The 22,164-nt window shown below is 45.3% G+C and overlaps 1 protein-coding gene across 5 annotated transcripts in view; it reads right to left on the reverse strand.

The window, feature by feature from the left end:
* The window catches only part of LOC137641359 (zinc finger protein 888-like), an 82,196-nt gene that overhangs the window by 15,631 nt on the left and 44,401 nt on the right, over positions 1-22,164 (reverse strand). For 4 of the 5 annotated variants that reach the window (XR_011044505.1, XM_068373834.1, XM_068373830.1 and 1 more), the window contains exon 3: positions 18,381-18,516. The exons of the other annotated variant lie outside the window; for it this stretch is intronic. The gene's annotated coding sequence lies outside the window, so the exon portion shown is untranslated. The remainder of the gene's footprint in view (positions 1-18,380; positions 18,517-22,164) is intronic. 5 annotated transcript variants of the gene reach the window in all.

Raw genomic sequence — 22,164 nt, forward strand, 5'->3', positions numbered from 1 at the left:
CCGGCAGATGTGAACGAAGACAAATGTATTTGGGGAACATCTTGACGAAGATACGTAAGACTTCCGCCATGTCTCGCTGCTCGTTGATCATAGTGTCCTATAGCTAACATACTCTCGAGGACAAGGAGTATTAGCATCGAGCTTGAACTCCTGTAGACATAGAATTATAGGAGAGTGCTTATGAATGAGGAGCTTAAGTTCTTCACATTTGGCCCTTAAACCCCGACAATTCCAATTTTGGAAGACACCTTGGATGAAGTCTTCCCAGAGGTTTCTTTAGAGAGGGTCTTGATATATTGGGTTTGAGATTTGCCTTTTTCTTTATGTCCTTTTTATCTAACTGTTGAATGGGATGATGGACCTCAATTTGAATTTCTAATTTAAGCTGTCTTCCATTTGATCAGGAACATCAACAGACAAAACATCAAATTTATTCGATGTCATAACTTCAATGTTTCTTATGGAAGGGGGCGAGAGAGATGGAGGTCTCTCTCTCTTTTGCGATTAATAGCTGGTGAGCTAACCAAGTTTTTACTTTACTTTATTTACTTTAAGGGCTGCTTAACTGGTCCTGTACAGCAGGGGAACCCTAATCTCTACCAGACCTCCATAGTCATTTTACGATGTTCATTCAGGAGCATTTAACATTTCACAATGTGCATTGTTCGCTTACTGTTAGATCATCACTGTTAATACACTAGCCAAATAAGAAAGACTTTAGTTTCCTCTTGAAAGCCTTAATATCTCCAATTATTCAGATGTCTCGTGGAAGCCTATTGTATGGTCACGGGGCCACATATTCAAAGGCTCTATAGCCTACAGTAGGCTAGTTTGAAACCCTCTGTAACTATTCTCATGTCGCGACGATTTGTTGGCTGCACAATATTATTATTATTATTATTATTATCATAATTATTATTATTATTATTATTATTATTATCATTAATACTAAGCTACAACCCTAGTTGGAAAAGCAGGATGCTATAAGCCCAGGGGCTCCAACAGGGAAAATAGCTCAGTGAGAGAAGGAAAAAAGGAAAATAAAATATTTTAAGAAGAGTAACAACAATAAATATCTCCTATATAAACTATAAAAACTTTAACAAAACAAGAGGAAGAGAAATAAGATAGGAGAGTGTGCTCGAGTGTACCCTCAAGCAAGAGAACTTTTACTCTAATATGTAGCAATTCTCTTAGATATTTTGGATGACAAGTTCTGATAACTTAGTGGGTTAAGGTGCATATTTTAAATTTAATTCTCATTTTAATAGGCAGCTAATGTAGATTAATTAGTACAAGGGTGATCTTTCCTCTAGGTGGGACACCTTTTTTCAGTCTTGCTCCTCTGTTTATTATGTTTTGTAATTTTTTAAGTTGCACTTTTGTAGATTGTAGTAAATGGAGTTACAGTAGTCAATTCTAGCAATCACACAGTTTATCACAAGTTTCTTTACGGAACATTCACCCAGGTAATTTTTTATAAAAGCAATATTTCTTCGACGATAACCAGCCGTTTTTACTACGTTATTTATTTGGGTATTGAGAGACAAGATGCAGTCAAGGAATACACCTAGATCACGAACTTTACTAGATATCAGGACAGTCATTATTTATGTTTATTTGAGTATCACCCACGCTTCTCTGTGTCTCTCTTTCCCACCATCATAAACTCAGTTTTGTTCTCATTTAATTCTAGTTGTTTAATAATCCTCCATTATCTAACACTTTCAAGGATTCAGTTTAGAGTTTCATTAGTGTTGTCTATACCATCTATGGAGAAGTAAAACTGTGTCCTCCGCAAATAGTTTGATCTTCACACCATGCCTTTGTAGTACAGTATTTTCAATAGACCGATAGTATAGATGCAGAATAAGATTGGGCCAAGTAGACTCCCCTGGGGTACACCTCTGTTTAAAGGTTCATATGATGAATATGAGTTTCCAATTTGCACACAGTCATTTCTACCAACCAAGTAATCTTTTAGGTATTTGAAAGCTTGATCTTCAAAGCCAATGAACCGTAGATCATTTAGTAGCAGTTCATGCACGACTGTATCAAAAGCAGCACTAAAATCGAGTAATATTAAAATACCACATTTATTTTCATCCATCATTTCCAACACATCATTTACAGGGGAGTAGATGGCTGTCTCCGTAGAGTATAGTTTTCCGTAAGCAGATTGGTTGTCTGGAAAAATCTTCTATTAATTCTAAGTGACTATTTGTTCAAGAATTACATATTCTAGCACTTCTGAAACAAAGATTAAATTCGAAATAGGTCTGTATGAGCTTAATTCCTGGTAATCTCATTCATTTTATCTGTGTATCTGTTATATCATTAATCTGATGTTGAATATTTACCAATGACCTGGTTATATTTTCAATTTTGTTCTTAAAGAATACTAGAAAATTATTTACTAGTTCCTGGTCACTGTATCCATCAGGTAGCATTTTCTTAATTACATTTCCCATGATACCACTTAGGAGACAATATAACTTATTTACGTCTGTTGCTGCTTCGCGGATCTTTCTCTTATAGCATTCACTGTTTTACCTTCTTAGTAGGCAGTTGCATTGATGCAAAGCAGTTTTGTACTCTACCCATGTAATTTCAGTTTTTAACCGATTCCACTTTCTTTCTTTACATCTTTTTTCTCTCTTTTTCACTAAAGGCTCTCCATCAAGATAAGAAGATTGGTCTTCAACAGTTATAGTAGGCACATGGTATCATATTCACTTTTACTCACTTTATTATAAGTGGTCGTGAGACAGTTAACTCACTTAGCTCCTAACAGACGTTGGTCATCATGATCACAGGGAATGTTGATAGCAATGTTTATTTTCTTTATAACTTCTCCAATAAATACAGTAAGAGAAATATTTGATTTATGTCTAAAGTTTATTTTCTTTACTACTGTATGTTTCTGTAGAGATGGACTAAATGTAATAAGTTTGTGCACTGGGCAGATAATACACTTCTCTCCAACATTTATATCAGATACAATGTTATTCCTTCCATCACTCAAAACTAGGTCCAACGTATGCCCAGTTAAAGTAGTTGTACCGTCGACATTATTCAATAATCGATATGATTCTAATAACTCACTAAATACCACACCGTCAAGATTTAAAGCGTCATCCATCCAAAGATGAAAGTCTCCACAAATAACTAATTCATTTTCCTCCATGATAATCATCTCAATGAGTTCAGTGAATTCTTCATAGATGATACTAGTATTTGCTCTTGGAGGTTTGTAGACTGTTACAAAGGATTTCTTTTTTGTTTTAGCGTAAAGTTTATCTCTATATATTCAAAGACTGTTACACTAGTTCTTTTTAACATTTTGATATTTGAGTAACCTTTATGAATAAAGAGTCCAACACCCCCGCCCCCAAGACCTACCCTCTCTCGGAATGTGAAAGAAGTTATGTGTGTGGGGGGGGGAGGTCATTTCAGTGATCTTAGCCTTGTCAAAGTTATTTAACCATGTTTCAGACAATGCTAGTATGTCTAAGTATTTCCCGTTTATCAATTCTCAAATTTGGATAGTTTTATTTAAGTAGCCACAGTTTATGACATCCTTAGTATCCATGATCAGTATTGTCTACTAGTCTTTTCAATTCCAACTCAAAAGCTTTGCAATCTCTTGAATTTACTGTATGGTCATTTGGTTTGTTTGAGTTTGTGCATTACACTTTGGCATCTGCGAGTTACATTCCTTGGTGGAATGTGTTCCTGAATATTTCCCGCAGATTTTATCATCAGTTTTAAACTTGTAATCTATTTCGAGATGTCCATACCTCTGACAGTGGTGGCAGGTGATGACGGGCTATCTATCAGGAATGTCATAAGTACCCCATCGCAGCATAACTTTGTCCTGATTATCGTGAATAGCCTTTCAAACTTCAGGATCACCAATAGCATTTTTCTTCAGTACCACACTTATCTTCTCTTCTATGTTTTGGATTTGGTCTAGGTATTGATTTCTTTGAATCAAGGCATTTATTACTTCATCTTCATCATTGTACACGTTGCATATCATTGTTTTTGGTTTTAATTTTCCATTTTTTTCTCGTTTCAGTGTCGACAAACAATGTCTGAATTTTGTTTTCAGCCTCTTCTCTGATCATTTTGTTAGTAAAGTTTACAACAACATTTCCACTTGAAGTTGACCTAGGGCTAAGTATTGGAATATCTTTAATTGTCTGTTCGACATCGGTTTTTTCTTTCAATAATTTTAGTCGTTGTATTTATTGATTTAATTACACATAGATTTATTTTCCTTAACTTTGTCAGCGTATGTCATTTTCTCTGATTTTGAGTCCATCAATGTTCAACACAAGATTGTCAACATTCTCAGTGAGGTCCATTGTCTGGGTGGAATTTGCTGCGCGTGCGCAGCTTCCCCACTACAGGTGCACCTGGTATCTTGGTTTCAAGGGGAACCTTTATCAAATCAGGCAAGGACATAGCATGAGAGAGATTAGTACTACTGTTGGAAAGGGGGGTGGATAAAGGTTGTACAGAGATAGGCAATGTCCCAGTTTTAACACCATGGCAAATCCTCAGAAGGCAATAGGCTTACCTCACCATGCACCACTTAATTATTAGATGACGTATTTCTTTTCTTGGAACTACTGGCAGTACTAGGTGGGTTTGATGTCTCCTGTGGTAAATTTCCTTATGATTTTAAGAACTTTGCATAGCCAGTAGATTTATTCAGCAGTTTTTTTGCATGTCCCACACTTATATGCTCCAAACTGGATTTGTTGAGGGCAGCTTCTTCCAACTTATACAGCTCATCGTTCCTACCACTGGAGTTATTATTAGAATTGCAGTATTTGAAGCACATGGCTTTTAGGGTACACTCTCCATGGTAAGATTTGGAACAAGCGCTATAAATTTTTTCATTTTTACAAACTATAGATGGGTGTCCAAATTTCAAACAATTCAAGCATTGCAGTGGCTTCTGCTTGAAAGGGCAAACTTTAATCCTCTCATTTTCAATAATAATATGGATAGGTACATCAGCATCCTGGAAAGTAAGGATAATCAAGGGCAGTACTGGACACCCCTTCCCCCTTATTAGTCCGTTATTGGGAGGTTCTACTGTATACACATTAAGAATGTTTCCATATATATAGGAGAAAAATAAAAAATTTCAAGTAATTTTTATTTTTCCTAACATACTTACCGAGAACTACTTTCTTAGGAGTTACCTGTAATCTCCTCTCTACCGACCAGAGTTTTGTGTAGTATACCCTACACCCGTTTTCTATGGAGGGCTAACCCGGGAGTGAGAGAACGTGCCCCGAGGGTAGCCTTGAGCTAGGTCGAGGTCCACTTGGGTCCCGTTAGTCAGTAAGTTCCTCGGATGTTGCAAAAAGTCCCTGCAAGGGCAGAAAGGCACTCGGGGAAGGTAGGGAGGGCCATTACCCGAAAGTAGTTCTCGGTAAGTATGTTAGGAAAAATGTTATTTTTATTAATAAAATAAATTTTTGAATATACTTACCCGGTGATCATATAGCTGCAACTCTGTTGCTCGACAGAAAAACCTACGGTCAAAATACGCCAGCGATCGCTATGCAGGTGGGGGTGTACATCAACAGCACCATCTGTCGAGCAGGTACTTAGTACTCCAAGTCAACGAAGAACCAATTTTCTCCTCGGTCCACTGGGTCTCTATTGGGGAGGAAGGGAGGGTCCTTTAATATATGATCACCGGGTAAGTATATTCAAAAATTTATTTTATTAATAAAAATAACATTTTTCAATATTAAACTTAGCCGGTGATCATATAGCTGATTCACACCCAGGGGGGTGGGTAGAGACCAGCATTACATGTTTACATTATTATGAGCTAAGTATTTTGTATTTCATTTTAGCAGTTATTCAAAATAACAAACATAAAATAAATAAGTACCTGGTAAGGAAGTCGACTTGAACAATTACTCTGCCTTTTTAAGTACGTCTTCCTTACGGAGCCTCGCGATCCTCTTAGGATGCTGAGCGACCCCTAGGATCTGAAGTATCAAGGGTTGCAACCCATACAACAGGACCTCATCAAAACCTCTAATCTAGGCGCTTCTCAAGAAATGACTTTGACCACCCGCCAAATCAAGTAGGATGCGAAAGGCTTCTTAGCCTTCCGGACAACACAAAAACAATAATAAAACATTTCAAGAGAAAGATTAAAAAGGTTATGGAATTAGGGAATTGTAGTGGTTGAGCCCTCACCCACTACTGCACTCGTTGCTACGAATGGTCCCAGAGTGTAGCAGTTCTCGTAAAGAGACTGGACATTCTTAAGATAAAAAGACGCGAACACTGATTTGCTTTTCCAATAGGTTGCATCGATTATACTTTGCAGAGATCTATTTTGTTTAAAGGCCACGGAAGTTGCGACAGCTCTAACTTCGTGTGTCCTTACCTTCAGCAAAGCTTGGTCTTCCTCATTCAGATGGGAATGAGCTTCTCGTATTAACAGTCTGATAAAATAGGATAAAGCATTCTTTGACATAGGCAAAGATGGATTCTTAACTGAACACCATAAAGCTTCAGACGGGCCTCGTAAAGGTTTTTAAATAGAACTTAAGAGCTCTTACAGGACATAAGACTCTTTCTAGTTCATTTCCAACCATACGATAAGTTTGGAGTATCGAACGATATTGGTCAAGGCCGAGAAGGCAGCTCGTGTTTGGCTAAAAAACCAAGTTGTAGAACATGTAGCCGTTTCGGATGAGAATCCGATGTTCTTGCTGAAGGCATGAATCTCAGTGACTCTTTTAGCTGTGGCTAAGCATATCAGGAAAAGAGTCTTAAAGGTGAGATCTTTTAGGGAGGCTGATTGTAGCGGTTCGAACCTGTCTGACATAAGGAATCTTAGTACCACGTCTAAATTCTAACCAGGTGTAACCAAACGACGCTCCTTCGTGGTCTCAAAAGATTTAAGGAGGTCCTGTAGATCTTTATTGTTGGAAAGATCTAAGCCTCTGTGACGGAAGACTGATGCAAACATGCTTCTGTAACCCTTGATAGTGGGAGCTGAAAGAGATCGTTCTTTCCTCAGATATAAGAGAAAGTCAGCTATTTGAGTTACAGAGGTACTGGTCGAGGATACGGATACTGACTTGCACCAGTTTCGGAAGATTTCCCACTTCGATTGGTAGACTCTAAGGGTGGATGTTCTCCTTGCTCTAGCAATCGCTCTGGTTGCCTCCTTCGAAAAGCCTCTAGCTCTCGAGAGTCTTTCGATAGTCTGAAGGCAGTCAGACGAAGAGCGTGGAGGCCTTGGTGTACCTTCTTTACGCGTGGCTGACGTAGAAGGTCCACCCTTAGGGGAAGTGTTCTGGGAACGTCTACTAGCCATCGAAGTACCTCGGTGAGCCATTCTCTCGCGGGCCAGAGGGAAGCAACTAGCGTCAACCTTGTCCCTTCGTGAGAGGCGAACTTCTGCAGTACCTTGTTGACAATCTTGAACGGAGGGAATGCATATAGATCTAGATGTGACCAATCTAGTAGAAAGGCATCTATATGAACTGCTGCTGGGTCCGGGATTGGTGAGCAAAATATTGGGAGCCTCTTGGTCATCGAGGTTGCGAAGAGATCTATGGTTGGCTGGCCCCAGGTGGCCCAAAGTCTCTTGCATACATCCTTGTGGAGGGTCCATTCTGTTGGAATTATTTGTCCCTTCCGACTGAGACAATCTGCCATGACATTCAAGTTGCCTTGGATGAACCTCGTTGCTAGTGAAATGTCTAGACCTTTTGACCAGGTGAGGAGGTCCCTTGCGATCTCGTACAATGTCAGAGAGTAGGTCCCTCCTTGCTTGGAGATGTACGCCAAAGCCGTGGTGTTGTCCGAGTTCACCTCCACCACTTTGCCTTGAAGGAGAGACCTGAAGCTTTTCCAGGTCAGACGTACTGCCAGTAGCTCCTTGCAGTTGAAATGCATTGTCCTTTGACTCGAGTTCCATAATCCCGAGCATTCCCTACCGTTTAATGTCGCACCCCAGCCTACGTCCGATGCGTCCGAGAAGAGAACGTGGTTGGGAGTCTGAACAGTCAGGGGAAGACCCTCTCTAAGGTTGATATAGTCCTTTCACCAAGTCAGACAAGACTTTATCTTTCTGGGAACCGGGATCGAGACCGCTTCTAGCGTCTTGTCCTTTTTCCAGTGAAAAGCTAGATGGTATAGAAGAGGACGGAGGTGTAGTCTTCCTAGTGACACAAATTGATCCACGGATGACAGTGTCCCTACCAGACTCATCCACAGCCTGACTGGGCAGCGTTCCTTCTTCAGCATCTTCTGGATGGATAGCAGGGCTGGGGGTTGATCGTCTTGTTCAGCAACGTCCTCATCAGAGGGTTCCTCATCCGAAACTGATGAGGAAACGGCAACGGAGTGGGCAACGTCTGACTCGTTGAATCCGGTCGCACTGGTGGAAGCGTGACGGAGCCGGACGCAATATCATGGCACTGCTGCACAGTCTGTGAACTGTCAACAACCATGGGTGCGCGAGGAAGTACAGCGTCAACCCGACACTGTCTAGACTGTCTGGGTTGTGCAGTCAACACCCTACCAGGTTGCTGAGGTTGACGCACTGCGTCACAACAAGTCACCTCTGCTGGTTGTTGAACGTCTTCCTAGTGACACACTGAACGTCAACAACCACCTCCGAGCGTCGCTTAACGTCAACGTGCGACTGGCAACCCACACTGGGTCGCATCGGTGGAGGAACCACCTCAACTGGCAGACGCGAGTAGGATACCTCAGCGTCAACAGGGCGCACAACCAACCGGTTGGAAGGTTGTTGGCCAGAAGGTTCTTCTCCGCATTTAAGTCCTCTATCAAGGACACAAGCTTGGACTGCATGTCTTGCAGCAAAGCCCATTTAGGGTCTACGGGAGCAGGTGTGGCAACAGACGGGGTTAGCGACTGAGGCGGAACCATTTACCATCCCTGGAAGCCTTGTTATGTGTGACATAATAGTACAGCAAAACTTCAAAGGCTCGACAAAAGTTGAGAAGTTGACCTGTAAACAACTTGGAGCGTCTCCTGGCTAGGCGCCAGGGCGCATGAACTCCCAAGCCGAGAACTTCTCTCGTGTCCTATCAGACTCTCGCTCTATAAGCCAGTTTAAAAGAAGGGAAATCAAAGGCTGTATCCCTAAAACTCCTCCTGGTGCAAAAACCAGTCGCCTAGCCAACGTAACGCTCTCTAGGAGAGCGAGAGAGCACTAGCTTAACAACAACGGCTTCGAAGTAGCTAGGCCTAGTGTAAGTTCTGACGTTTAGGCGAACGAGGAGCAGCAGTTACAAGATCCGGACGAAGATCCTTAAAAAAATCATCATGATTTAATTAAAGTCCATAGGAGGCTAAGCAGCTTAAGGCTCCTCTCCAAATGACAGAGTCCTCAAAGGAATAACAGTAGGAGGGAGAACAGCACTTTCTCATCTACAGGAACCTTGTCCGATAAAAGCTAGGCTATCTCAGTGAGTCTCTCACTGGTGCATTAGTAGCAGACCAGAAGGCAACGTCATGTAACTGCTTGACAGTCTGTGAACTGTCAACAAATGAACTGTCAACCACAACAGGTGCGTGAGGACATACAGCACTGGTGCATAGGACATACAGTGTTCACTCGATACTGCTTTGACTGTCTATACTGAGCAGTCAAAACAACTCTAGAATGCGGAGGTTGACGCACCGCGTCAAAACAAAACAACTTAGGTTGTTGTGGTAACACGCGAACGTCAACGGAGGGTTCCGTGCGTCGGTGAACGTCAACATGCGTCTGGCAGGGTCGACTGCGCATGGGTGGTGGAACTCTCACAGCTGGAGTGCGGGAGCAGGTAGCCTCAGCGTCTACTGGACGCACAACCGTGGTTGGTTGTAGGCTAACGGGTGCAGCGTCAACCTTCTCCGCACGATACTCCTGCATAAAGGAAGCTAACTGAGTCTGCATAGACTGTAGCAAAGACCACTTAGGGTCTACAGTAGCAGGTGCGGCAACAGACGGTGTTACAGCCTGTTGCGGTACCGCTTTGCCTCTCTTAGGAGGTGAGCAGTCGTCGGAAGACTGCAGCGAGTCCGCACTGACCCAGTGGCTACAACTGGGCCGTTGGACTTGCGCGGAATGGACCGACTTGCGCTTAATAAGCTGCGAGACCTTGGTCCATGGTTTCTTACGAGAAACCTCTTCCGCAGACGAGAAATAAATGGGCTCTCTCGTCTTTGTGTGGGTGGGGCGATCTTGGGTAGATACGCCCGAAACCACGGAGGGAAAAACGTCTGTTCGTTGATCAAGGCCTGACGAACCCATAAGTCGTTCGACATTACTTCTCCCCTGGGCTTGGGAGCTTGCAAGAGGTCCCGGACTAGGTGAACGACAGGCACGAACAGACGAACCCTCGGACGCAACACTGTAACACTTTGCGCATATCACTTTATCACTTCGATTTTCTGTTTTGCACTTATTTCACTGAAATCGAAACTTTTACTGATTTCTACCTGAAACACGCAATTCTACCCTTCATTAAAAGGTAGTAATTGCGAAAACAGTCGTATAATGCAGCTCATTAATACTAGCAAAAACAGAAAACATATATAAAGATAAAGAATTCAGTGGCTGGGAAAGAGACTAAACACTAGTTCAAATAAACTACGTTTACAATCTCTCACCGCACATAGCCTGGGGACAAGAATAAAACCCTAGAAACGTTTTACCTTCTTCCCCGTACAGCGACTAGGGAGGAGAGTAACACGAGAACAACGTTACCCGCTTGAACGGAACGTTTTTTCTCCTCTCTCTCCCTCCGTCTCTATCTCTCTCTCTCTTTCTCTCTTGATTTCGCACCTGAGAGAAGAGCCCAATTATATATCGTCAAAAAAACATGTTATTTGGCTAAAGGAAAAAACTGAAAGGTTTTCCAAATAAAAAGTTCCTTTAATTTAGAATTTAAACCATTTAAGCTAAGAAAGAATGAACGAAACGTCAGAATCGATTTACTCTTACTGCAAAGTGAAACCGTGATACACTCTCTCTCTATCGTAACGATAGAGCGCATGTTGAACGTCCTGAACGTCAACAACTGCGTAGACTAAAAAACTAAACGTTAGTTCATCTTTGAAAACAGTACGAAGACTATCAAAGAAATTCTTTCATAACATATTAAATTTAAAAAGTTTTAAATTCTTTAAAGGCTAAATACGATATAACGGGCTCAACGTTGATTAACTTCGGTTCCAAGTTAGGACCGCCTACTATCAGGAAAGGTCGCATATTAACAAAACATAAAAATTTATTTTTATATGTTTATAATAAATGGAAAGTTAATCGAAGAGGCCTAATAAAGGCGGAGAGATATAAAATATATAGATCTATAACGTGTTAAGCAAAATTACTAAAAACCTAAACACACTTCCGTCTAAGGGAAGGGTCGGCCATTTAAAAGTGAAAGAGAGTCCATACTCTCTTTGTCACCATAATTAAATCTATCCAAAACGAGTTCAAGTTTTGAGATGAAGATAAAACCCCTGCATAGCGAAAGCTCAAAACTAGAATAGTGTACTTCACCAAATAGTTGTGAAAACAAATCCAGTTAGTAACAGCATATTAGTAGGTCTTGCCGGTAGCCCGACAGAGAGAAAATTGGTTCTTTGTTGACTTGGAGTACTAAGTACCTGCTCGACAGATGGCGCTGTTGATGTACACCCCCACCTGCATAGCGATCGCTGGCGTATTTTGACCGTAGGTTTTTCTGTCGAGCAACAGAGTTGCAGCTATATGATCACCGGCTAAGTTTAATATTGAAAAATAAAAATTACTTAAAATTTTTGATTTGTTCCAACACAAATACTTACCTCGAACTACTTTCTTAGGAGACTTACACTTTAGGAGGTGGGAGTGGCTTCCTGACCTTCAGACCCAGAAAAGCGGACGCCAAGAAGCCTAGATATGAACTAGGTTCTAAAAAACAAACTGGGAAACGGACGGTAGGGTAAACTACACAAAGAGCTCACGTTAGTGTCTAAGTACTCACCCTTTGAAAAATCTTCTGATGTTGAGTCCAGTAACAAGGTTGCAGAGACGTGTTCTTCATTGGTTACATAAGTGTGGTTATCTCCGATAGGGATAGGAAACGGGGATTAGGGTGAAAAGGAACGAACCTGTGTCTCCTGGTTTTGCTATCCACGATTGTGCCTGGCGCTTTACGGTTAAATCACTTGGAGCGCGGAGATGACTGTCCCAATGGAGAATCCGTCTAAGGACCTTCTTGAGTAATCCTTGAGGTAATGGGCAGTAAAGGTCGACTGGTTCGACCAGGTGCACGCTCGAAGGATCTGGCCCACTGCCATGTTCTTCTCAAAGGCTAAGGAAGTGCTCAGACCTCTGATGTCATGGGGCTTGGGAGTACCTGGCAAGGCTAGTCCTTCCTCCTTGTAAGCCCTGGCAATAACTTGTCTCAACCAAAAGGATATGGTATTCTTCGAACCTGCTTCTTTGTAACACCTGTGGAGACGAAAAGGCTCTTGATGCCTGGCCGGAGATGTGCAGTCCTCTCAAGGTATTTTCTAATGGCACGGACAGGGCATAACCTCAAATCCTCAGGATTCCCAGTCCTAGGAATAGCTGGCAGAGAGAACCCCTCGAATTTAGGATCCCAGACTGCTGGGTTCTGGGTTTTCGCCACGAACAAAGGGACGAACTTGAAAGAGATCTCTTTCCACCCCTTCGAATGAGAGACGTCATAAGACAGCCCATGGATCTCACCTACCCTTTTCGCAGAGGCCAAGGCCAACAAAAAGACTGTCTTGAGAGTGAGATCCCTGTCTACAATATCCTTCATTGGTTCGAACGGGGGGGGCTACTTAACATCTTCAGGACCCTAGCTAAGTCCCACTGAGGCACCCTAACAGTTTGAGGGGAGCAGGACTGTTCAAAACTCCTGACAAGCATAGAGATGTGTCTAGAGGAGCCCAGGTCGATGCCCTTCAGAAGGAAGACTTGACCAAAGGCTGCTCGTACTCCTTTTATAGCTGGGATTGACATCCCTATCTCGTCTCTGAGATATACTAGAAAGTCTGCGATATCTGGGACTGAGGCTTTGAGGGGTTTTATGTGCTTCGAAGCGCACCACTTCGTGAAAGAGGCCCACTTCGCTTGGTAGACCGCTGCCGACGACCTTCTCAGGTATCGCGACATCCTCTTAGCCGTTCCTGACGAATATCCTTCCTTCCTCAGGAGGCACTCGATAGTCTCCAGGCATGAAGGCGTAGAGACTGTGGGTTGTCCTGGAACCTGAGAAAGTGTGGCTGTTGTAGAAGATCTGGCCTGTCGGGGAGTGGCCACGGAGGATGGTTTGTCAGGTCTTTTAGGTCTGCGAACCACTCTCTCTCCGGCCACCAGGGCGCTACCAAAGTCATCCTTAAGTTCCGGGCAGCCCTTACTCTGTTGAGCACTTGCCTGATCAACGTGAAGGGGGGAAAAGCGTACACGTCTAGGTTGTCCCACTTGTGCTGAAAGGCATCCTCCAAGGCTGCCTTTGGGTCTGGGACAGGAGAACAATACACGGGGAGTTGTGCGTTCAGCTTGGTTGCAAAGAGGTCCATCACCGGGGAACCCCACCGTTGAATGATGAGCCTGGCTACTTTTGGGAGGAGGGACCATTCTGTTCCTATTATCTGACCCATCCTGCTGAGACCGTCGGCTAGGAAGTTCTTTTTCCCGTGGATGAACCTTGCCAATAACACTATCTGGTTCGCTTCCGCCCAATCTAGGATCTCTAGGGCGAGATCGCACAACTCCCTTGATTTTAGGCCCCCTTGCTTCTTTATGTACGCTACCACTGTGGCGTTGTCACACATCAACGCCACAGTGTTTCCCCTTAATAGATCGATGAAGTGCAGGCAAGCTTTCTGGACTGCCTTCAACTCTAGGACATTGATGTGTAGGCCTTTCTCCCCGTCCATCCAGGTTCCTCTTGCCGTCCCGTTGAGGAGATGGGCTCCCCATCCCTGGTTGGAGGCGTCTGTGAATAGGAGCAACTCGGGAGGTTCTGTCGCAAAGGGCATCCCCTTGAGCGAGTTCGACCGGCAATGCCACCATTCCAGGGAGGGTATTGTGCTTGGCAGGACTGGAATTAATTTCTGGGGCGAGTCCAGTTGGTTCCAGAAGTTCTTCAGGTTCCATTGGATGGCCCTGAGTCTGAGTCTCCCCTGGGGAACCAGTTTCTCCAACGACACCAGATGACCTATTAGCCTTTGCCAGTCCTTCGCCCTCCTGGGTTGCCCCGACAGAAAAGGAAGAAGGATCTTCATAAGATTGCTTATCCGCTCCTCTGACAGAAAAGCTTTCACTAGTAGGGAATCCAGTGTCATCCCCAAATAGGTCATTCTGGTGGAGGGAGATAGGTTCGATTTTTCTGGGTTGATCATGATACCCAGACCCTTGCAAAACTGGAGAAGTTTTATACCCTGCTCCTTCAAAACGTCCTCTGAGGAGGAAAGAAGCAACCAGTCGTCCAGGTACCGGATGAGGTGAATGCCCCGCTCGTGAGCCCACACCGAGACTGTCGTGAAGACTTTCATGAATACCTGGGGAGCTGTCGACAACCCGAACCAGAGGGTCTTGAATTGCAGGATCTGGGTACCCCATTTCACCCGGAAAAACTTCCGACTTGAGGGATGGACCGGGATTTGGAAGTATGCGTCCTTGAGGTCTATGGTCATCATGTAGTCTTTCTCCCTCAAGGACAGCAAGACCGACTTCGGAGTGTCCATTTTGAAATCTGTCTTTCGCACAAACTTGTTGAGAGCTGACAGGTCTATCACCGGTCTCCACCCCCCCGTCGCCTTTTCTACCAGGAGCAGGCGGCTGTAGAAACCTGGCCCTGGGTGCAGGACCTCCTCCATGGCCCCCTTCTCCAACATCGTGGACACCTCTTCTTGAAGAGCCGCCCTCTTCAACGGGTCCTTGGGTGCCAGCCACTCCGACAGGCTGGCCGGAATTAAAGGCGGGGGTTCCGTTAAGAACGGTAGCCTGTACCCCTCCTTCAGTACGGATACTGTCCAGGGTTCTGCTCCGTGAGCCTTCCATGCTTGCCAATGTAGTCTGAGGCATCCCCCAACCTAAGGCTTGGGCAGGAGTAGGGGGCCTCCCACTCTACCTCCTCCTGGAGGAGCGGCCTGAACGGCCTCTCCTGGAGGCAGAATACCCTGTTCTAAACGAGGCTGATGCTGCTGGAGCTCCTCTACGGGGGGGGGGGGGGGGGGGGCTGAGGCGCTGAAGCCCACGAGGAAGAAGGGGCTTCTCTCCTCGTCAGGTTAGGCGGGGCCTGAGAAGTAGAGGGCCCGCCTGATACTGATCTCTTGTAGGGGGGCCTCCTTACCAGTTGAGGCCTGGGAGCGTTCACTTCTTTTCGTTTAGCCACCTTTTCCATGATCTCCTCTAGCTCCTTCAAGGGGAACAAGGAGTCACCCCACACAGGAAGGCTCCTCATGGCCCTCGCCTCCCTGTCTGGGACCTTCCGGGAAAGCTTCGCCAGAATAGTGTCCCTTTTGCGAAGAACCCAATTCGCTGACAGGGCAAGGGACTGATACGTGAGGAACTTCAGGGTCTTGCCCCCGGAGATGATAAGTTCCCTCAGGAGGTTTTGCTGCTCCAGGTCCGTCAAGTCATATGTGGCTTGAACACCTACCAGTGTGGAAGCCCACCAGTCCAACCAAGAGGAGACGTGCATCAAGTCTTTCGACATCTCCTCCATCATCGCAGCCTCCGACTGCGAAAAGCAAATCGGGGCTGAAGAGGCTCTGTCCTCCGTGGCACCCTGTCCCAGAACGTCGAGGGCAGGCTCCACCTTGCAGGCTCCCGGTCGTTGTCCCTCTGGCACATAAAACCTACTCTGTGCCTTGAGCCCTTGGAGCAACTTCGAGGAGCTCTGCGTTTTGGGAGCTTCGGCATTGCCTGCCACAACTCTATCGACATGAGCCCGTCCCAGGACGAGATCTCGGGCCACAGGCAGGGCCAGGGAGGTTTTCTGTTGGACGGGTGCCTGCATCAAGCGGGTCAGGCTGAACCTCTAGTAGTCCTCATCGGTTGGAACCGGTTCTTCAATCCTATGATGCCTTCAAATCAGGCCTATAACCTTCCGATAGGCCGAGTCCTCGGTCGGGGAACCTTCTCTCCCGTCCGCAGTACCTTCCGCCTGATCCCGAGGAGCCAGGTCACCGGGCACTCCCACCGGGTGCTTCGGTTCTGGAACAACAGGCACTCCCTTGCGGTGGTACCGGTCTTCCCCGGCGGGAGCCTCCGCACCAGGTTCGGGGGTCAGAACTGGCATCGCCGTGCCGGCAAGGACTACCGTTCGTGTATTCTCTCTGGGGGACGAGGACGCGGATCCCGTGGGCTGACCCGACGGAGGGAACCGTTCCTTTAAGTCCGGGGGCCGAACCAGCTGTGCTGATTCGGCCAGGCTGCCCGTAAGGAAGCACGGTTCCCCCCGCTGGGAGGGGTGAACCGGAAGCTTCGCGGCCTTACGCCTGCCTGAAGCGGCCTTCTCGCATTTCTCCCTGCGAGGGTCATATCTGCGTCTGGAGGATGGCCTTCGTGGCGAGAAATCCCTGGACTGCCGGTCCGGGGAACGCTGCAATTCAGACTTACGGGGAACGAAGACCCAATCACTATCGGGGGACCTACTCCTCCTGTACTTCCTCCGTGGAGAGCGGGACCGTCTCCTACTGAACCTCGAACGGGATCTTGAGCGGGAACGCCTGCTCCTGGACCGCTCCCTCCGTCGCCGATGTCTCCTCCTCGTTTCCTCTTCTGAAGAGAACGAAGCCCCACCATCCGAAGAGCCCGACGAAACTGTACCACCCGCACAACGGGCAGAAGCGGGGGCTACGGAGGGCTTCGCGACTTGCTGCGTACCAGAGGTCGAGGGTTGTAGAAGGTTTCTGGAAACTCCGTCAGAGGAGCTGGAAAAGAGGTTTGGCGCCCTACACTAGGGAACCAGGTATCCAGGCCCTCTTCCATCCGCATTGGGGACCTACCTGGCATTTTAGGGAGCTTCCACCCGAAGGGCTCACTTACCGTGGAGTCAAACTTACCCTAGGCGTCACCAGCCGCTGAAGAACCTGAAACACAGGCCCACGAAGCGGGCGAAGAAACAGGCACAACATTACTACACCACAAGGGGTCGTCGGAGGAAACGTGCCCCCCAAGCACAAGGGCAGAGTCTCCAGAACCCCCAGACACAGCACTACCAGGCCCCCCACTAGCCTGAGAAGTCCCAGCAACCCCCACTTCACACACATTAGACTCCTGGGGAAGAACCCTCGGCTCTTTCCCCGCAACGGACTTACCTCGTCCCCTACTCTGGGTAGGGGAAGTCGAGACAGAAGCCCCGTCGGACCGTCCACTGGGTGACGGTAACGGCGAAGAGATGCTAGATTTCCTGGGCGAACGTTTCGACGACTTCTTCTTCTTAGTGCCGTAACGCACCCACTGTATCTCACCCCAACTAACACACTCAATGCACGTATCCGATGGCGAGAACATCCTGCTCCTACAGGAAGAGCAAAGGGAGTGAGGGTCTACTTCGGGCTTGGAAAGGAACGCTCCACACGACTTTCTGGCTCTAAGCCCAGGACAATGGCGGATCTGCTCCATAGCACACAACCACAAGGCACAGGAACGAAGGGAATCAAAGGGATACACTTGGGAAGCACAAGGAAGGGTAGTGAACACGCAAGAACACAAGGGATAAGCACAAAGATACCACGCGGTAACCACGCGGGACACACGAGCAGACACAAAGGGTCGAGAGAGACGAGAGCGATGTGAGAGTATGGTATCACGTCGCGACCAGAGAACTAACTGACTAATGGGACCCAAGCGGACCTCGACCTAGCTCAAGGCTACCCTCGCTACTGTTCTCTCACTCCCGGGTTAGCCCTCCATAGAAAATGGGTGTAGGGTATACTACACAAAACTCTGGTCGGTAGAGAGGAGATTACAGGTAACTCCTAAGAAAGAAGTTCGGGGTAAGTATTTGTGTTGGAACAAACATAAGTTAAAAAGACAAATATTAATGGCAGTCCAAAATAGGCGAGGAGGAAAAGCGGCAACAACCGCTCACCTTCCAAGCCAAAAGTAAAGTAAAGCACAGTCACAGGTGTGTGAATGAGAGGGGTAGCTAGCTACACCCCTAACTCCGCTAACTAGCGGGATGGGTGGTTGACCCTCGCTAAATTTTAACCGCTTGTCCTTTCAGATTCTTCGAAAGTAATACCCCTATAAATAGCGTAGGTTTGCACTCGTTACGGATCAATTACCATTCTAATTCTATTCTATATTTCTCCCCAGAGTCTATACAAACCTGAGTATGTCTGCAGCAATGTTGTAAGGGCCATTGCTTCATTAATGAGATACAGTATGTAGTGCATGCGAGTGTGTACAGTAGCCGCGCCCCCTTTTCTGTCAAAGACTCTTTACTCTTGATCTTCGTCTTGGAACTGAAAGGGATGTTTGAGGTGGTAAAGGACACAGGATTGCATAGCTCGAGATATATGACAAATCTGGAATAATTTTAATTTTTCCTAACCACACAAACCATTTGTCTATACTATGGTTATATTGTTCTAGCTTAGCTGGGAAACAAGCCAAAAACATCTTACGCGAGATGATTGCTCGTTTTCCAGCTAAGCCAGAACGATAAACCCATAGTAAAGAGCAATATGTATTTGTAGGAACAAATAAATTTTGAAACTACTATATGTCACAAATTTCAAACGTAATCATATTTTTCCTAACTACCATATAAACCTGAGTCTCTAAATAGGAGGACAGAATGATTCAAATGAAGCCGGAAGAGCCGTTGAAATTTAACGAGCCGGGTTGGTTCTCGAAACAGCATTGTCTCTCTCGCTCGTACTGTACGTGCGGAGTGATCGATTGGAATCTCACGAGACTGCGACAGAATGGTCTTATTGAACTTTGACGACTACTTCTCTGGGGTAGAAGGCATGGCATCAAAAGGGTCAGCAGTGGAGGATGAGGTTGAAGGGTTCAAGAAGAAAACAAAGAGATAAAAATGGAAGAGAAATGCGTACGCTTCTTCTCGTTATCAGTCTTCAAAGTTGAGATCTTGGGAGATAGCAACAGCGATTCTTCTCAACAGCAGACAAAATCACGTCGGCGTATGTCACGTCCTCTTTCGCCTCCACAGATGGAACATCAGTGATGCTCAAGGAAGGCCAAAACTTCCATAGGGTAAGTGCTCCCAGATGTCAGTCAGTACAGCAGAATGAAGACTTCAAAAGAAATTTAAAGGAGTACAGAATTACCTTTGCTGGAAAAGGTGATTCTTCAATTTTTCATGAAACATGCTCCCAGCACAAGCCTGGGTTCTAACTCCCCCCACCCCCTTAACGAATTCCTCCCGAGAACCAAGTCCTAGAGGAATCCAAAGGAGAAACAATAGGTCACGAAGGCAAGAGAAAGGACCGACTAAAGAATTATTTTGGCATAAGCTTGGACGTTATCACGTCAAAAGCTGACGAATCTCTCTTAGTTTTCTTTCTATTCTTCTTATAAAACTCTACCCTCAGAGCAAGTGGCCAGGAATGCTAACAGTTATGCCTGCAACAAAAAATCGCAAATTTTAAAAGGATCATCCATGTATTGATGACGATGCAATATATAAGGGTTTGTGTCAAAGAAAGCTAAATGGTTTGTGTGTGTGGGAAAAACATTTTATTTCTTCATATATTGTTAAGAGACACACTGTTATTTTGTATATCCCTTTGTGGCCCACCCCACAAAAAAATGACTTAATCCGTTATTATTTCTTTTAACAGGTACTGACATCAATCCCCTACCCCCAGTAAGGAGAGAAGTTTAGGCTTCTGGCCTCTTACCATTGTTAGTGGTCTGTGATGCTGCTCTGTATTCATATTATCTTGCCTGTGAATTGGAAGTACTTTACTTTGTTGTAAGCACTATTGTTGTTGGTCAGAAAAGTTTCGATGACAACAAAACCTTATCACAGAGTGGGGTTACGATTGGAGATTTTCTAGACATTGCTATCATAAGCCCACAGAGACCTGCGCAGCATCGTAATCGTAAGCTAAGAATTTTTAAGTAACCTTGCAGCCTAATGGTAGACAGGATATTGATAAGGCCAGTATTGCTTTAGGGAAAATTATTGCGGTACAGTATTTTCACAGTTGTATATTTTCTATCTAGATGGTTCATTAGATATTAAGTGTCCAGGTTTATTACTGATCATTACAGATGTCATAAAACCCATAATGTTGTGGAGTTCTCCTTTATTAGATAGTTGGACCACCCAAGCAATACACACGGTTGCGTTTATCATGTACTAAAATAGGTAAATGTTTGTAGCATAGCGTTAGGAACATACCTGGACTGATAAGTGGAACCTCTACACACGAACGTATCTACATCCGAATTTTCCAACATCCGAAGTAAAATTCGAGCAAATTTTTTACTCTACACCCGAATTTTATTTCGACACACGAAGTAGCAATTTTCGTCGTACCGGTTGTATCCGAATTTTTCGACACGCGAAGTACAATTCGAACACGTTCCGACTCTACACCCGAATGTTTTTTTCGACACCCGAAGTAAACAATACTCGTACGCGTAGTCGGTGCTCATAGCGCCTGAAGTGTTTTTTATTTCCGCCGATAGAAGGCAGCACATCGACCTCGGAGGGACGCTCAATTAGCGCGGCTTGGGTCAGTCCTCTGTTCTCGTCGGCTTCTTGCGGTTGTGCTCTTTGCGTTCTGATATTAACTGTGAATTAATCGTGATTTTTTACATGCATCCATTAACGATAATTTACGTAAATCATGGGTCCAAAAAGGCTTAGTTTTGCCAGTGGTAGTGGTAGTGGTGAGAAAAGGAAGAAGGAAATGCTTTCTATAGAAATTAAGCAGGAAATTATTGAAAAACATGAGCGTGGCATCCGCGTGAGTGAACTTGCTAAACAGTATGGCCGTAATATGTCGACGATCTCGACAATCCTTAAACAGAAGGAAGCTATTAAAGCAGTGAAACCTTCTAAGGGGATCAATATAATTTCCAAACGCCATACTCCTATCATAGAAGAGATGGAACGACTTCTACTAGTGTGGATTAAGGATAGAGAGATCGTTGGCGACACCATCACCGAAACCGTTATCTGCGAGAAGGCGCACGCCATCTTTACGGACTTGAAGGAGGAGAGCTCTGGGGGTGATGCTGGGGAGAGTTCAACCGAGCCTTCCTCAGATGATTTCAAGGCATCTCGTGGCTGGTTCGAGAAATTTAAGAAACGGTCCGGGATTCATTCAGTTGTTCGCCACGGAGAGGCTGCTAGTGCGGACACAAAGGCTGCAACTGACTTTGTTAAGAAATTCGAAAATATCATAAAGGAAGAAGGCTACGTAGAGCAGCAGGTGTTCAATTGTGATGAAACCGGGCTGTTTTGGAAGAAGATGCCGAGTCGAACCTACATCACTGCTGAAGAGAAGAAATTGCCTGGGCATAAGCCAATGAAGGATCGGTTGACTCTTGCTCAATGTGCCAACGCTAGCGGGGACTTTAAAGTCAAGCCCTTGCTTGTTTACCATTCGGAGAACCCTAGGGCCTTTAAAGCACACAACGTCGATAAGGATCAGCTTCATGTTTTCTGGCGATCCAACTCGAAGGCCTGGGTCACTAGGCAATTCTTTGTGCAATGGGTAAACCAAGTTTTCGGTCCTTCTGTGAAGAAGTATCTTCATGAGCAGAAATTGCCTTTAAGTGCCTGCTATGCCTTGACAATGCACCCGCTCACCCCCCCGGACTTGAAGATGATATCTTCGATGAATTCAAGTTCATAAAGGTGCTGTATCTTCCACCAAATACCACCTCTATCCTCCAGCCCATGGACCAGCAAGTCATCTCTAATTTTAAGAAGCTGTACACCAAGCACTTATTCAAGCAGTGCTTTAATGTCACGCAAAGCACCAACTTAACTTTGCGTGAATTTTGGAGGGGCCACTTCAATATCGTGCACTGCTTAAAGATCATTGATCAGGCTTGGGTGGGATTAACTCGACGGACCCTCAATTCTGCATGGAAGAAGCTGTGGCCTGATGCAGTTTCTCCCCGAG

This window comes from Palaemon carinicauda, chromosome 5 (genome assembly GCF_036898095.1).
Source record: "Palaemon carinicauda isolate YSFRI2023 chromosome 5, ASM3689809v2, whole genome shotgun sequence".
Lineage (NCBI taxonomy): Eukaryota > Metazoa > Arthropoda > Malacostraca > Decapoda > Palaemonidae > Palaemon > Palaemon carinicauda.